The sequence below is a fragment of the Protopterus annectens genome, chromosome 11.part0 (assembly GCF_019279795.1).
Source record: "Protopterus annectens isolate FY-2018-M chromosome 11.part0, PAN1.0, whole genome shotgun sequence".
NCBI classification, from domain to species: Eukaryota; Metazoa; Chordata; order Ceratodontiformes; family Protopteridae; genus Protopterus; species Protopterus annectens.
This window is the reverse complement of record NC_056745.1, coordinates 675,165,261-675,182,196: the sequence shown is the minus strand read 5'-3', so window position 1 is coordinate 675,182,196 and position 16,936 is coordinate 675,165,261. Positions and strand designations below refer to the sequence as shown.

The 16,936-nt window shown below is 46.2% G+C and overlaps 1 protein-coding gene across 1 annotated transcript in view; it reads left to right on the top strand.

Moving 5' to 3' along the window:
- The window catches only part of LRP6 (LDL receptor related protein 6), a 2,645,333-nt gene that overhangs the window by 1,546,983 nt on the left and 1,081,414 nt on the right, over positions 1–16,936 (top strand). The window lies entirely within an intron of this gene.

Below are 16,936 nucleotides of genomic sequence, written 5' to 3'. Positions count from 1 at the left end.
AGAAGGAAAAGTTCCGGATGGTCATGCTTCAATCGATCCTTCCATTCTTACAGAAGGACGATTGGATGTGCTCTATAGATCTCAAAGACGCGTACTACCACATCAAAATGGCCAGACCGTCCAGAGATCACCTGCGCTTCCGGCTGGGAGCCAGTCACTTTCAGTTTCGAGCTCTGCCCTTTGGACTCACCTCGGCCCCCAGGGTATTCACCAAATGCATGACAGTAGTTGCGTCTCACTTGAGGCGACAAGGATTCCAGGTGTTTCCCTATCTGGATGACTGGCTCCTCACTGCCACCACCGAGCATCGCCTCTTGCAAGCCAGAGACTACACAGTCGACCTTTGTTCCCACCTAGGAATTTCGATAAACTTCAAAAAGTCTTGCTTATCGCCCTCACAGCGTATTTCATTCATCGGAGCAGACCTAGATACATGATTAACACTGCTAAAGCTCCCTCCAATAAGGGCGTCAACCCTCAAACAGCAGGTTCTTCTTTTACTAGAGAGCAAGAAAGCCCCGGCCAAACTGGTGTTGAAAGTTTTGGGACTAATGGCAGCGTCACTAATCACAGTTCCTATGGGAAGATTACACATGAGGATCCTACAATGGCTGCTCTTCGCGCAGTGGTCGTTCCAACAATTACCCCTAGCGCACGAGATTCTGATAAGACTCTTGCAGACGGGACCTCTCATGGTGGGTGTACAATCAGAACCTCACTATGGGTTGTCCGTTTGTTCTACCCTGTCCAATGGCCACAATAACCACGGACGCTTCCCTGATAGGGTGGGAGGGCCTTTTTCAGGGAAGAACTGTCCAAGGGGAGTGGTCCAACATGGAGTACACTCTACACATAAATGTTCTGGAGCTGAGGGCGGTGTTCCTAGCGTTGCAACACTTCCAAGCCCTCTTACCTCTAGGAACAGTAGCAGTTCAGACGGACAACATGTCTGTGGTCTGGTACATAAACAAGCAAGGGGGAACCAGGTCTTGCCCGTTATGCAGAGAGTCCATGAGAATTTGGCAATGGGCAGAGTCCACGGGTCGCTTTCTGATAGCAACGCACATCCCGGGGTCATCCAACGTCATTGCGGACAGGTTGAGCAGAGCCATCCTGTTAACTCACGAGTGGTCCCTCAATCCACAGACAGCGGAAAAGATCTTCCGCAAGTGGGGGCCAGCCTTGCTGCGATCTATTTGCTTCCCCATTGAATGCAAAATGCAGAAGCTACTTTGCCCTTCTACCCCCTCCGGGGGATGTCCTCAGGGATGCACTGATACACGATTGGCCCCCGGGTCTCCTATACACATTTCCACTTACTCCCTTGATTCCCAGATTTCTACAGAAAGCCAGGAACCTGGAAAGGACAATAATACTCATAGCCCCATTCTGGCCTCGGCAGATATGGTTCCCCTTTCTTCGAGCCTATCAAATACAGGAACCGTGGATTCTCGACCCAGTACCAGATCTACTGACCCATTCGTCGGGTGTTCCTCACCCGTCTCTTCAGTGCCTCAAACTGGCAGCTTGGCTGCTCCGCTTCCCTGCCTAGCCAGGTCTGATCTACTCTCCCCAGCAGTTCAACACATTCTGGTTGCTTCTCATAAAGCTTCCACTACTAAACTTTACAGGAGTAAGTGGAAACGCTTTGTGTACTGGGTGTCTAGCCAACGCTTAGACCCCCTGGTAGCTCCTCTACATAAAGTTTTGGAATTCTTATCTATCCTCTTTCACGAAGGAGCTTCTACCTCCACACTAAGAGTACAGTTGGCGGCCATATCGAACTTCCATATTGGTGAGGAAGGTTCTCCCATTATGTCTCTCAGACTTTGTAAGGTCTTTATGAAAGGAACCTTCCATCTTAGACCGCCCGTCAGAAAACCTTTCTTTCCATGAAGCTTGAATTTGTTACTGTCGCAACTCACGCTGCCACCCTTTGAACTTGCTTCATCCTGCCTCTTAAAGTTCTTATCGTGGAAGGCACTGTTCCTCATCACTGTGACTTCAGCTCGTAGAGTGTCTGAGTTGCAAGCATTATCGGTCAGACCACCTTACTTGATATTCCATCCAGATAGTCTCTTTGCATACAAATCCACCTTTCCTACCAAAGGTATGTTCAGTTACGAATATTAACCAATCTATAATACTCCCTACCTTTTTCAAGAACCATACTAACAAATTGGAGTATATGCTGCACAAGTTGGATGTTCACAGGCAGTTAAGATTTTATTTGGATAGGACCAAAGCTTACAGGAAGACAGATCAGCTCTTCGTCGCGTTTGCAGACAATAAAAAGGGCATGGCAATTACGAAACGTACATTATCTAAATGGCTTGCTGATTGTATAGCCTTTGTATACTCTAAATCAAATCAGTCCTTACCCATCAAACCTAAGGCCCATTCTACCAGATCCGTCTCCACTTCCTTGGCTCATGCAGCTCGCTTGCCTTTGGACACTATTTGTGCAGCAGCCACATGGTCTAAGCCACATACTTTCATCACTCATTACAGAGTGGACAAAGTCTCCAAAGACAGGACATCTTTTGGTTCCACTGTGCTTAGGAACGTTCTTACATAAGTCACTCGGGGTGACGGAGCTAGGGACGCTACCCGTGTGTAAGAACAAACGGCGAGATTGAACACACTCGCATAAAGAAGGTATGTCCTTACCATAACGTTCCATGTGGAGTGTTCATCTCGCCTTTGTTCTTACATTCCTCCTTCCCTCCCACGTGTTTTGGAAGAACTGGTAGGATTAGATTCTGATCGACTTGTCTTAACCCCTTCCGGGGTATATGGTCCCGTGTATCATGGGGTATATGTTTCTACCCTTAGTTATTGCTATGGTGAGAGAGTGTCTCTGAATGCCTGAGAGAGTGTATAGTTCTTGCACCGGAGGTGTTGGATTTTTGGTCTGGTTTGTTTGCAAACTAGATCTGAGTAATGGCAGGGAGGATTGTGGGATATGGGCTGGTCTCTAGCTTCTCTGAGATTCAGAGCTTTGCGATGTGGCCAACTCGGAGCCAAGGATCGGCTCCGAACCCGTGTGTAAGAACAAAGGCGACATGAACACTCCACATGGAACGTTATGGTAAGGACATAACTTCTTTTTTAGCTACTGCACCAAGAGTCTTCACAAGGTGCCTAGCCCCAGTAATAGCCTACTGCAGAACAAAAGACATTCATATCTACCCCTACCTAGATGACCTCATCCTAGCAAAAGAGGAAAACATTCTCAAGAAACACTTACTATTCATTATGTCCCTGCTCCAGAGCTTGGGGTTCACCCTCAACCTGGCAAAATCATCCCCTGCCCCAGCTCAAGACAAAATATTTGTGGGTTGCAGGATATGAACCAGCCTGATGAAGGCCTTCCTTCCTCAGGACAAAGTATCCTCCCTAGTCGACCACTTCCACAAAATCCTCCTGGTCACCCACATTTCAGTCAGGCAGTTCATGGGTCTTCTAGGCCTCATGGCATCCACAATCTCTATGCTACCTCTAGCCAGGCTGCACACGAGGAAGTTCCAGTGGTACCTAAAAAATGTGTGGTCACAACACAGCCACTTTCTGGACTTTAAGGTACCCTTCTTACCCTGCCTGAAGACAGAGCTGAGGTGGTGGATCCAGCAAATACACCAGAACCCAGGCCTACCTTGCAACCCACCAACCCAGTAGAGTGCTTGCACATGGATGCCTCCGATCTAGGGTTGGGAGCAACTATGAATGGCTTCAAGGTGCAGGCCCAATAGGAGCCCTCCTTCCAGAAAAAAACATATCAACATAAGCCCTACAGACCTTTCCTCCCTATTATGCAGCCAGGCCCCCTCCAAATCTTCGCAGACAGTACAACTGGTATGTGGTACATGAGCAGGTGGGACCAGGTCTTGCCTACTGTGCATTCTAGCAATGCAAGCATGGGAGCTAACCTCTCAACACAGCATCACACTGCAGGTGGTCTATATTCCAACCTAGGACAACCACCAGATGGATGCCCTCAGCAGTTTCTTCTTTCTGCATCATGAGTGGATGTTGCACAGAGATGTGTTCTTAGACATTGTCCACCAGTGGAGCACACCACAAATAGATCTGTTTGCCTCCTCCTCAGAACAGATAATTGCAGCTTTTCTGCTCCAGAGATCCCTCCCCACTAGCCTGGAGAGTGGATGCCTTCTCTGTCTCATGGAAGGGGGCTGTTTCTTTATGCCTTCCCTTCCCACTCGCTCAGTAAGTCCGCTAAAAATCCAGAGGGACAAGACAAGAATCTTGCTGGTGATTCCCTATTGAGCAGGGCAACGTTGGTTCCCCCTTCTGCAATCTCTTGCCATAGCAATCACCACAAATTTTCTCACAAGGTGGACCTGCTCGCACAGCAGAAGGTATCTCTCATTCACCCACACCTTGATTTGCTCTGCTTAACTCTCTGGGTGATGAACTCTTGATTCCTTTCAGAAACCAGTACTCTGAGGACATGCTATCCATCCTGCAGAAGGCCAGGAAAACCACTAGCAGGAGATCCTATGTTTCCAAATGTAAAAGGTTCTCCAAATGGTGTCTCCAAAGACAAAGGGACCCCTTCCAAGCAGATGTTCCACTAGTCCTAGCTTGTGTGTGAGCTCATAAAATCAGAGCGTTCATATTCTTCAGTGAAAGTTCACTTTTCTGCCATTTCTGCTTGCTTAACTTTGGATCCACCTCTTCTTTCCTGGTTGGATGTCAAACTATTCTTAAAGGGGTTCTCCACTTTAGGCCACCAAAGAAACCTATTCCACCACCTTGGGACCTAAACTACATACTAAAGAAACTCACAATTGCACCCTTTGAACCAGCTAGCTCTGCTTCTCTGCAGACGTGCACATGGAAAACTGTCTTATATTAGTGGCCCTTACTTCAGCCAGGAGGGTTTCCAAATTACAAGCACTCATGGCATCCCCACCCTACACAATCTTTCACAAAGATAGGGTGACCCTTCGCACCAATCCCTCCTTCATACCCAAGGTGGTCAATGAGTTGTCCCTCAATCAGTGTATTCATTTACCCACCATCTTTCCCTCTCCTCTGAATGACTGTGAAAGAGTACTCCACACTCCACTCCCTTGATGTCCACATACAAGGTTTTATTTGGACAAAACCAAGCCCATTAGAAAGTCCAATCAGCTCTTTGTTTCCTTTCACTCCAGGGCCCTGGGCAAGGCTGTATCCAAACAAGCTATATCCTCCTGGGTATGAAAGACTATTTCTTTCTGCTACTCTTACCATGACAGACTTACCTTACAAAGTTAAGGCCTATTCTGCAAGAGCAGTGGTCTCTTCTGGAGCCTTCCTCAAAGGCCTGGAAGCAGCCACCATTCTTGAGGCAGCCACGTGGTCCTCTATGCATACCTTTACCAAGCATCACAAATTGGACCGTGTCTCCAGAGTCAGGGCAGGATTTGCAAGGGCAGTCCTGCACTGATTCCTGGAAACTGCTACTTCCACCAAGCTTTCCTCTTCTTGAGCTGTGGAGCTCTCCCACAGTAAAAATACTGCAACATGGGAAAAGGGCATAGATTAGTTGTGTAAAATCTTAATCTAACCATAGATGTCCTTCTCTTCCATGTTGCAGTATTCCTTCCCACCCACCTAACCCCGTTCTTTACATTTATCCTGTCTAGAGGGCATTTTTCTTGTACTCCTTAGACTGTTGTCCAACTGGGCAGTCAGATTTTCTTCTTGTTTCACTGTTGCAGTCATCACACTTGGCTTGTCTGCCTGTAGGTAGCCCTCAGTTGGCCCAAATACCAGAGTCTTAGGATTTCTGCGTCAGATGCTGTCACTTCTTCCATAACGTCATGTCATCAGGGGTATAAAAACAGGCAGCCGACGCCATTACATCTATCTTTCTTGCCAAGGAGGAGCCCGAAGCAGGTTGCAAGTGCTGGTCGGCCACTACTTGAAATTTTCATTTTCAAGTTTGTAATCCTGAAGTCTTCTAAAGCTAAGTGCCCCATTGGGGATCCTTTTTTCTTGCTCTATCCGATGTCAGAAAAAGTTAACAATTGTCTTGCCTGTGGAAAGCAAATGCCTCACAGAGATTTTGATTCTTACTGCATCTCCTGTTTAGGCCCAGACCACGACGTCCCTCACTGTCAGTTTTGTGCCTTGTTTATTGCCTGAACCATTCATTGTCAGGCTATCTATGTCGCTAAATTCTTTTGCTCTCGTTCTCTGTATTCTGAAATGGCTTCGATAAGCCATCTGACTACCGATCTTCCAAAAAAACGTAAATATAAAGACAGACAGCATAGGTCCAAAACTGCTGATGATGCTTCCGTTAAGCTAGTTGCCAGTCCGCCAGTACTCTGAGGTGTCTTTGCAGCCCCTGATACCCGCTTCTACAGATTCGCAAGCCTCTGCTGAGACCCATTTGGAGTCCGGTATGCAGCGAGATGCTTCTTCAACTATGGAACCTGTGGATGTCTCTACCTTGGATGGGTCCAGAGCTGTTGTGCAGGCACCAGCTTCTGAGAGTGTTTTCTGACCTACCGATGTTCGAATTAAGCCAACTTCATTTTTAGCTAAAACTACTGAGTTTCTGAGGTCCAGAGTTTGCACTACGCCTAGAAAACCAATGACCAAAATGCATGCTCAAGCTCCCATGCCACAAAAACAAATGCTTAGAATGGCTAAAGACCTTATTACACTAATTATGGGAGCCAACCTTCCCCTGCTAAGAGACAAATAATTGAGTTTCATTCTGATTCTACAGACCAGGAGTCCGATGACTCTGACCCTTCTGATTATCAGGACTTGCCCTTTTCAACCTATGAGGATTCATATGCAGAGGAATCCATTCCCTCTGCCTTCCCTCGAGAGGATTTTTATTTTGGTGAAACCTTGCATACTTTGAGAGCATTTCCGCTGGGAATGCCAAGACTACCCTCAGTCCAAAAAGATACTAAGAATTTTTAGAGTTGCTCCAGCACAGGCCTCTAGGTATACCCCCTGTCCTGGATGTTGTAGATGTTTTTATGGAATCCAGTCTTACTCCAGATACTTTACCCCCAGACCCTAGGAAACCTGACAGGTACTACAGAATACCTGATTCCCACAAATTTTCTTTAAGAATCCTAATGTGGATCCAGAGACCATTTCCCAGGGACCTAAAGGTATTAAGGCTACTACAGCCAAAAATCCTACCCCTTCAGATAGGGATTCCAGAGCTTTAGACAGATGGGGTAATAAGGTATATACCTCTGAAACTCTTGCCATCAGGGCATTGAATTGCCATTTTCACATGTTGAAGTACCAGCAGCATATTATGGAACTAATTAAATAAAAAATAGTGTTACTTCCAGGTTGTGCAGAAAATAGACTTACAAGAGCCAGTGCATTCTGCAAACCAAGTTAGTAAGCATGCTTTGCAGTGTGGCTTTGATGCCCTAGAAGCATCTTGCAGGGCTGCAAGTTGCTGGGTCTGTACTGAGAAGGCATACTTGGCTGAAGGAACAAACCTTGCCAGATCATGTAAAATCCAAATTACTAGATGCTCCTTTAAATAAGGGCTGTTTGTTTAGCACTAATGCAGAAGAGGTTCTTAAAAAGATGGACGAAAAAGCTAAATCTGTGCAAACTGTTAAAGAATTCTTACAAGTGCAACCACCTAGATTCAGTAGGCATTGGCCTTCTAAAAACTGGTCCTTTCCAGCCCCCTTCCAGGCCTTCTCAGACCAAACCCAGGGGAAACAGGCCACCCAGACTACAGTCTCAGGGTATGCAGAGATCTAAACAATGGAGTGCCCCCACCTCAAAAACAGGGAATGGTAAGCTGCCTCCTTATGGAAAATGTTCACAGTGACTTTTCAGTTATCCTTCACAGCCCCACCCAATTACGTGTACCCCTAGGAGGTAAACTTGCCTTTCATGCAAACAACTGGATGTCCATTACTCAGGACAGATGGGTCCTAAACATTGTATCCCAGGGGTATAGATTCTATTTCCATACACTGCCAACCCCAAGCGGGTTCCCAGACCTTCCTCCAAACCAGTGGGCAGAAGCTCAAAAGCAAATACTTTCCCTGCTCAATATCAGAGCTATTCAATCTGTTCTAGTAGAACAAAGGGGGGCAGGGTTTTTCTACTCCAGAACTTTCCTGGTGCCCAGAAAAGAGGGCTCTTGGCACCCAATCCTGGATCTATCAACTCTCAACACCTTTCTGGTGGTCCCAAAATTCAAGATGCTTACCCTGCAACAGCTTCTCCCTATGCTAGCCAAGGATGCCTGGTTAGTCACTCTAGACTTAAAAGAAGCTTATCTGCACATCAAAATATCTATGCTTCAGGGCAGGCTTTGTGCACCATCAGTTCTCTGCACTTCCCTTTGACTTGTTTACTGCATCTAGAGTATTGACAAAGTGCCTGGCTCCAGCCATTGCATACTGCAGGCAGAGAAATATCCAAATTTTCCCATACTTTCACAACTGCTTGATTCATGCGGACAGTCAGGAACTGCTACTTCAGCACCTGGCATTTGTAAAAAGCCTTCTCACTTCATTGGGTACACCATCAATGATAAATCACAACTGGTGCCCAGTCAGAAGATTGTATTTCTGGGAGCAAGTTTGGATACAACTTCCCAGATGGCATTTCTCACTTCAAAAATCAGGTCTATCTGACAAACTACTTCAAACAAATGGCCACCAGAACCCAGGTATCTGCAAGGAAAATGCTGCAAGCTCTAGGGTTTATGGCCTCATGTATTCTGTTAATTCCATATGCAAGACTGCATATGAGGAAACTTCAGTGGTGCTTAAAAAGTCTTTGGTGCCAGCATTCTCAGGACCTGGAAACTGTCATTCCAATCGTACCTTTTCTAAGGGCAGAGTTCCTTTGGTGGGCAGAGGCATGCAACCACAACAAGGGACTGTTTTTCACTCAACCCCTCGCTGCCCAAACCCTGACAACAGATGCATTAGACTATGCATGGGTGGCTGACATGGCAGGCAAGTGCATTCAGGGCCAGTGGAGCCCAGCCCAGATTATCCTGCACATCAATCAAAAAGAGATGCTAGCTGCACAGAATGTTCTTGACGGCCTTCAAATACATAATCCTTCCAGGACAACTGCTTATAAAAACAGACAACACCACAGTTATGTGGTACATAAACAAGCAAGGGGGGAACCCATTCATACCCACTCTGCAGGTTAGCCATTTCCCTGTGGAACACAGCTTTGAGCAACCAAGTGCATTTACAAGCTCAATTCCTGCCAGGAAAACAAAATTCACTGACAGACGACTTAAGCAGAACTCTACTAGACACACACAAGTGGAAATTGGAGCCCAACACCTTCAACTTTCTGATCTAGAGGTGAGGGACACTGGAGGTGGACCTATTTGCCTCCCCCGAGAACCACCAGTTGACCAAATTCTGCACCAGAAACCCTCACAACAGGGCCTGGAAGGTGGATGTGCCCTATCATTTCAATGGGGAAACCTCGCAACTTATGCCTTTCTCCCTCTGCCTCTCCTCTCAAAAGTACTACTCAAGATAAAACAGGACAGGCCAAGGGCAATTCTTATGCTCCAGACTGGCCACACCAGCACTGGTACCCACTCTTGCTCAGTCTGACAACAGTGCCACCCTGGCACCTTCACCAGACTCCTACCCTGCTGTCTCAGCAGGAGGGACAGATTTTGCATCCACAATTGCATTCCCTAAACCTTGCAGCCTGGCTTATCCCCTTAAATACGCCACCAGCAACCCTCAGCAAACAGGTGCTGGACTTCATTCCTGAAGCCAGAAGACCCAGTGCTAGGAAGTCCGATGTAGAAAAGTGGAAAAGATATTGTTCTTGGAATCCATCTCAAGGGAAGGACACAGCAGTGGCCCTCCTTACCTCTAATCCTGGATTACCTAGAACTACTCCACAGAGGCCTATCCTCCATTAAGATTCATGCCTCTGCCATCTCAGCTCATTATAATACTGAGCCACCTATATTCTCACCCTCTCATCAAAACAGTACCTGAGAGGGGCTAACAACTTAAGGCCCCCTAGGAGAGCACCCACCCCTGCCTGGGACCTTAGAGCTCATGCTTCCCCCTTTTGAACCTGCTGCATCAGCAGAGATGAAATTTCTCTCTCGGAAAAATGCCCTGCTTTTAGCTGTAACTTCAGCAAGAAGAGTGTCTGAGTTACAGGCACTAATGGCTGTGGAACCCTTCATTATTTTCCATGTTGACAGGGTTTCCCTCAGGACTAACCCGTCCTTTATGCCTAAGGTGGTGTCTAGTGTGACTCTAAACCAATCCACCCATTTGCCAACCTTCTTCCCTAACCCTCAGAATAAAGGGGAAATGATCCTGCACTCCTTGGATGTGCACAGACAGCCCAGGATGTTCTTTGTGTTTCACTGTTGCAGTCTACATTTGGGATGTTCTTTGTGTTTCACTGTTGCAGTCATTACATTGGGGTAATCTGCTGGCAGGTTGCCCTCAATCAGCCTGATTAACAAAGTCTTGGGTCCTGCGTCAGTTGCTGTCCCTTCTTCCATGACATCAGGTCATCAAGGGTATAAAACATGCAGCCGATGCCATTACTTCATTCTTTCTTGCCGCACGGTACCTGAAGCAGAAGCAGTTCACAAGTGCCGGTCGGCCGACTCCTGAAATTTTCGTTTTTCAGTTTCCGAACCGAAGTCTTCAACTAAAAGCTTAAGTACCCCGTTGGGGAAACTTTTTCTTGCTCCTTACCAATGTCAGTAAAAGTTAATAATTGCATTACTTGTGGGAAGCAAATACCTCATAAGGATTTTCATTTGTACTGTATTCCTTGCCTAGGCCCTGACCACAACGTGCCTTGCTGTCGGTTTTGTGCTATATTTAATCAACGCATGATTAAACGTCTATAGTTTTGCTTCTAAATATTTTGGCTCAAGATTTAACTATTCAGAAATGTCGTTGGTTAGTAATCCGACTACCGGAATACCTAAAAAATGCAAAGAAAAAGACAAGAGACAGACCACTGAGGTCCAAAACCAATGACGATGCTTCTCTTAAGCCAGTCGCCAGTTCCCCGGTACTCAGTGAGGCGCTTTTCGCAGCCCCTGATGCCTGCTATTTTTGATTTGCAGGCCTCTACTGAGACCCATTTGGAGTCTGGTAAGCCACGAGATGCTTCAATTATGGAACCCGTGGATGTTTCTACCTTAGATCGGTCTGGAGCCATTGTGCAGGCACAGGCTTCTAAGGGTGTATTCAGGCCTACGGACTTGCATTTCAAACTGATGCCATCTTCTTTTTCAAGGCCTAAAACTCAACCCACCCTTTGAAAACTGACATCCAAACCACATGGTCAGGCCCATATGCCTAAAAAACATATAAGAATGGCTGAAGATCTTATTACTTTAGTTAGGGCAAGCCAGCCTTCCCCCTCTAAGAGACCTAGAACTGATTTTCCTTCTGTTTCTTCTGATCAGGATTCTGAAATTTCTGTTTCTTCTGATTACCAGGATTTGCCCTTATCTACTTATGAGGATTCTAATGCAGAGGATTCCATTCCCTCTGCTTCTCCTCCATCAGATTTTTCTTTTTGTGAAACCTTGCACACTCTTAGGGAGCATTTCCGCTGGGAAAGCCAGGATTGTTCTGACTCCAAAAAGAGGCTTAGGGAATTCTTACTCCTCCCACAACACAGGCCTTTCTCCTGTTCTGGACATTGTAGGTGATGCTTTCTTGGAATCCAGCTTGGCCCCAGACACTTTACTTCCAACTACCAGAAAACCTGACAGGTACTACAGAGTACCTGACTCTCACAAGTTCCTTTTCAAGAATCCTACTGTGGACCCAGAGACCATTTCCCAAGGACCTAAAGGAATGAAGGCTACTACTGCCAAAAACCCTACCCCCTCTGATAGAGATTCCAGGGCCTTGGACAGATGGTATAGGAAGGTATACACTTCTGCTACTTTAGCCATTAGGGCCTTAAATTGCCAGTTTCATGTGTTAAAGTATAAGCAGCATGTTATGGGACTACTTAAACAGAAAATTGTTAATTCCTGACTGTGCTGAACATAAAGAATTTCAGGATTTAATGCATTCTGCCGAACAAGTTGGTAAACATACTTTGCAATGTGGTTTTGATTCTTTAGAAGCATCTTGCAGGGTTGCTGTCACTGGGTCTGTACTTAAAAGGCATGCTTGGCTTAAGGAGCAAAATTTGCCAGATCATGTTAAAGCGAAATTACTGGATGCTCCCTTAAACCATGACCGCCTATTTGGCAACAAAGCAGAAGTCGTCCTTATAAAGATGGAGGAAAAAGCTAAATCTATGCAAACTCTTAAAGATTTCCTGCAAGTACAGCCTCCCAGATTTAGTAGGCATTGGCCTTCTAAGAATTGGTCCTTTTCTGTCTCTTCTAGGCCTTCTCAGTCCAAACCCAGGAGCAGCAGGCCACCTAGGCTGCAGTCTCAAGGTACTCACAGGCCTAAGCAGTGGGGGGCTCCCACTTCCAAAGCTGGAAGTAGTAAGACACCCCTCTATGGGACTTAACCTTAAACCTTCTCAGCCCTGCCCAACTGCCTGCTCCCTTAGGGGGAAAGATTGCCCTATATGCAAAAAAACTGGGAACTCATTACCCAGGACAAATGGGTGTGAATATAGTCTCCCAAGGATACAGATTCCACCTCCACTCCTTACCAACCCCAAACAGTTGGCCAGACCTACCCCCAAATCAGTGGGTAGAGGCTCAACAGCAGGTTCTCACTCTTCTAAGTATCAGAGCTATTCAGCCTGTCCCAGCAGAAGAAAGGGGACAAGGTTTTTACTCAAGACTCTTCCTGGTACCCAGAAAAGACAGCTCCTGGTGTCCTATCCTGGAGCTCTCTATTCTAAACACCTTTTTGGTAATCCCAAAATTCAAAATGCTAACACTTCAACAGCTGCTTCCTGTGGTAGGCAGCGATGCCTGGTTGGCAACCTTAGACTTTAAAGGAAGCCTACCTGCAGATTCCAGTAAGGGAATCTTGCAGAAAATACCTACGCTTCAGAGCAGGCTCCATGCACTATCAGTTCTCTGCACTTCCCTTTGGCTTATCTACTGCGCCCAGGGTATTCACAAAGTGTCTAGCTCCAGCCAATTAATTTTGCCGGCAGAGAAACATTCATATATACCCATACCTGGACGATTGTCTAATTCAGGCAGAAAGCCAGGACATCCTATTAAAACATCTGGCATTTGTAAATTAACTTCTAACCTCGGTGGGGTACACCATAAATGAAAAGAAATCTCATCTAGTACCCTGCCAACAAATTGTATTCCTTGGAGCAAGCTTGAACACAACTTCCCAGATGGCTTACTTCACGCCAGAGAAACAAGTTTGACAGCTTACTTCAGACTACTGGCCACAAAGACCCAGCTACCTGCAAGGAAAATCCTGCAAGCCTTGGGGTTCATGGCCTCTTGCATTCTACTAATTCCATATGCAAGACTGCATATGAGGAAACTACAATGGTATCTAAAAAGCCTATGGTGTCAACATTCTCAGGAACTGGAGACAATGTTTTCTAGCATTCCTTGTATAAAGACAGAGTTCTTTTGGTGGGCAGAGGCCTTCCACCTAAACAAGGGGCTCCCTTTCAGTCTACCCACTGCCACCCAAACTCTGACTGCAGATGCATCAGACTATGCATGGGGGGGCTCACATGGCAGGGCGGTGCATTCAGGGCAAATGGAACCCCAGTCAGATGCATCTGCATATCAGCCAAAAAGAAATGCTAGCTCTACAGAATTCCCTGACAGCCTCCAAAGATCATATCCTTCCATGACAATTATTGGTAAAGACAGACAACACCACAGTTATGTGGTACATAAACAAGCAGGGGGGAATGCACTCTTACCCCCTCTGCAGACTAGCCGTGGCTGTGTGGAACACAGCCCTGAGCTACCAAGCGCACCCGCAAGCTCAATTCCTGCCAGGCAAGCTAAATTCACTGGCAGACGACCTAAGCAGAAATCTCATGGATCCACACGAATGGCAACTGAAACCAAAGATATTCAACATCTTGCGAAAAAAGGTGGGGGACGCCAGAGATAGACCTGTTTGCCTCCCCTCAGAACTATCAATTGGAGAAATTCTGCACAGGGACTCCCCACAGTCTAGTTTGGAAAGTGGATGCCCTGTCCTTTACCTGGAAAAGCCTCTCAGTTTATGACTTTCCCCCTCTACCTCTCCTCTCGAAGGTTCTGCTAAAGATCAATCAGGACAAACCAAGGACAATACTGATTACACCACACTGGTCTCACCATCACTGATAGCCTCTCTTGTGCAATATGATACTGCTTGATCCATGGCACATACCTCAGGCACCTTCCCTGCTGTCCTAGCAGGCAGGCCAGATTCTGCACCTTCAGCTTCAAACCCTGAACCTTGCAGCCTGGCTAATTCCTTGAGCTCTCCAATAGCATCCCTCAGTAAGCAGGTGCTAGATGTCATCCTGGAAGCAAGGAGACCTAGTACTAGAAAATCATATGCTGAAAAGTGGAAGAGATACTGTTCCTGGAGCCAGACTCAGGGGATGGCCACTACGGTGCCCAGCTTACCTCATATCCTTCAGTACTTGACAGAAATGTTCCATAAGGGCCTGTCCTTCTCGTCCATCAAAATTCATGCCTCTGCCATCTCAGCACATTGTAATACTGATCCTCCCCTCTTCTCTGCCCACTGTTAAAGCAATTCCTCAGAGGAGCAAAAGATCTAAGACCCCTCCCCCAGGCAAACCCCTACTCCAGCCTGGGATCTTAATTTTGTACTGGAAAAGCTCACTCTCCCTCCATTTGAACCAGCTGCAACTGCAGAGTTGAAATTCCTTTCTTGGAAAACAGCCTTCCTTCTAGCCATCACTTCACCTAGAAGAGTGTCTGAATTGCAGGCCCTTATCGCAGTGGAGCCCTTCATTATCTTCCATGCAGACAGGATTTCCCTCAGGACCCATCCTTCCTTTATGCCCAAGGTGGTGTCTAGTGTGGCATTAAATCAGTCCATTCATTTGCCAACATCCTAGAAGCTGCTACCTGGAGCTCAGTACATACCTTCACCAAGCATTACCACATGCTTATTTTTTCTAAATCCAGAGCTGGTTTTGCCACTGCAGTCATGCAGGGCTTAATAGCTAGTCCTAATACTCTCTAACTTCCTCCTCCCTTCCTTTAGCTTTGGGAATCAACAAAAGTGTAATGACTGCAACAGTGAAACATGAATAACATAGTACAGTTGTGTACACTTACCATAAATGTAGATGTTAGTGTATTCACTGTTGCAGTCCTGGTTACCCTCCCTCCAGTCCCCTGACTTCTCTTGGCTCTACCTTTTCTTCTTGTTTGGTGTATTTAAGCTTTCTAGTGTATTTGCTTTTTGTTGGAGGTGTAACATAACATATAATTGCTTCCCATTATGGGGGCACCTGACATCTGGGGCAAGAAAAAACTAATGTAATGGCGTCGGCTGCATGTTTTATACCCCTGACGACCTGATGTCATGGAAGAAGAGAGAGCATCCAACGCAGGAATCCAAGAGTCTGGAATTCAGGCTGGCTAAGGGCTACCTGCAGGCAGATAACCCAAATGTAGTGATTACAACAGTGAATACACTCGAACATCTACATTTATGGTAAGTGTGCACAACTGTACTTTCTACCTTGACAGGACTGAACCTTTCAGAAAATCTGACCAGCTGCTAGTCAGCTTTGCTACAGAGGCAGAGGGTAAGGCCATTTCAAAGCAAACTTTTTCCAAATGGATAGAACACTGCATCCATTTCTGCTACAAGCACCATGGAAAACCTACCCCACATGGGATCAGACCACATTCCACTAGGACTACTTCCACATCTACAGCATTTCTCAGGAGAGTCCATACCATGGACATTCTGGAAGCTGCAACCTGGAGTTGTGTACACACTTTCACTAAGCATTACCACTTACCAATTTTTTTCTAAATCCAGAGCTGGATTTGCTTCAGCAGTCTTGCAAGGCCTACTAGCCAGCCCTAACACTTCTTGACTGCTTCTACCCTTTTTCAGCTTTGGGGAATCAACCCATGTGCGATGACTGCAACAGTGAAACACGAAGAACATAGTACAGTTGTGTACACTTACCATAAATGTAGATGTTCTAGTGCATTCTCTGTTGCAGTCCTGATTTCCCTCCCTCCAGCCCCCTGGCTTTCCTTGTCTTTCTACCTCTCCTCTCTATGGCCATTCCTAATGGCATTGGTATTTACTTTTTATTGGTGGTGTTCCCCACCATATACTAGCTTCCTATTTGGGGGCTTCTGATATTTGGGGCAGGAAAAACTGATGTAATGGCTTTGGCTGCCTCTTTTTCTACCCCTGACGACCTGACGTCATGGAAGAAGCGACAGCATCCAATGCAGAAATCCTAAGACTCAGGCAGATAACCCAAGTGTGATGACTGCAACAGAGTGAATACACTCAAACATCTACATTTATGGTAAGTGTACACAGCTGTACTTTCTGAGGTCTGTGCTTGCAGACATCACATTTAAGGCCCATGGTTCATGGCCCTGCGTGTGACGTCCCATGCACCTGGCTTAAGCTTTTGTATAGGTGCCGGACATTCGGGTCACCTGAGGCGGAGGATCCCACAGTAAAAATACTGTAGCATGGAAGAGGAGGACATCTATGGTTATGGTAAGATTTTACACAGCTAATCTTTTTCATCCGATTCAAAGTTTTGGTTATCTGACCTTTACAATTTTAACAAGCTTGCATCCAGGGCTCTGGCACCTCCCTTTACTCTTAATTCCCAGAGTTTTCCAGAGTATCTCTCATTTGCCACTTGATCTAGAAGGTCATGGTTGTCAATGGCTCTGACAGTAAAAAATGTAAGTGATTGTTTTCTTTTTCTTAGGGTAAGTCTAAACTTCATCTGTAAAATCCTC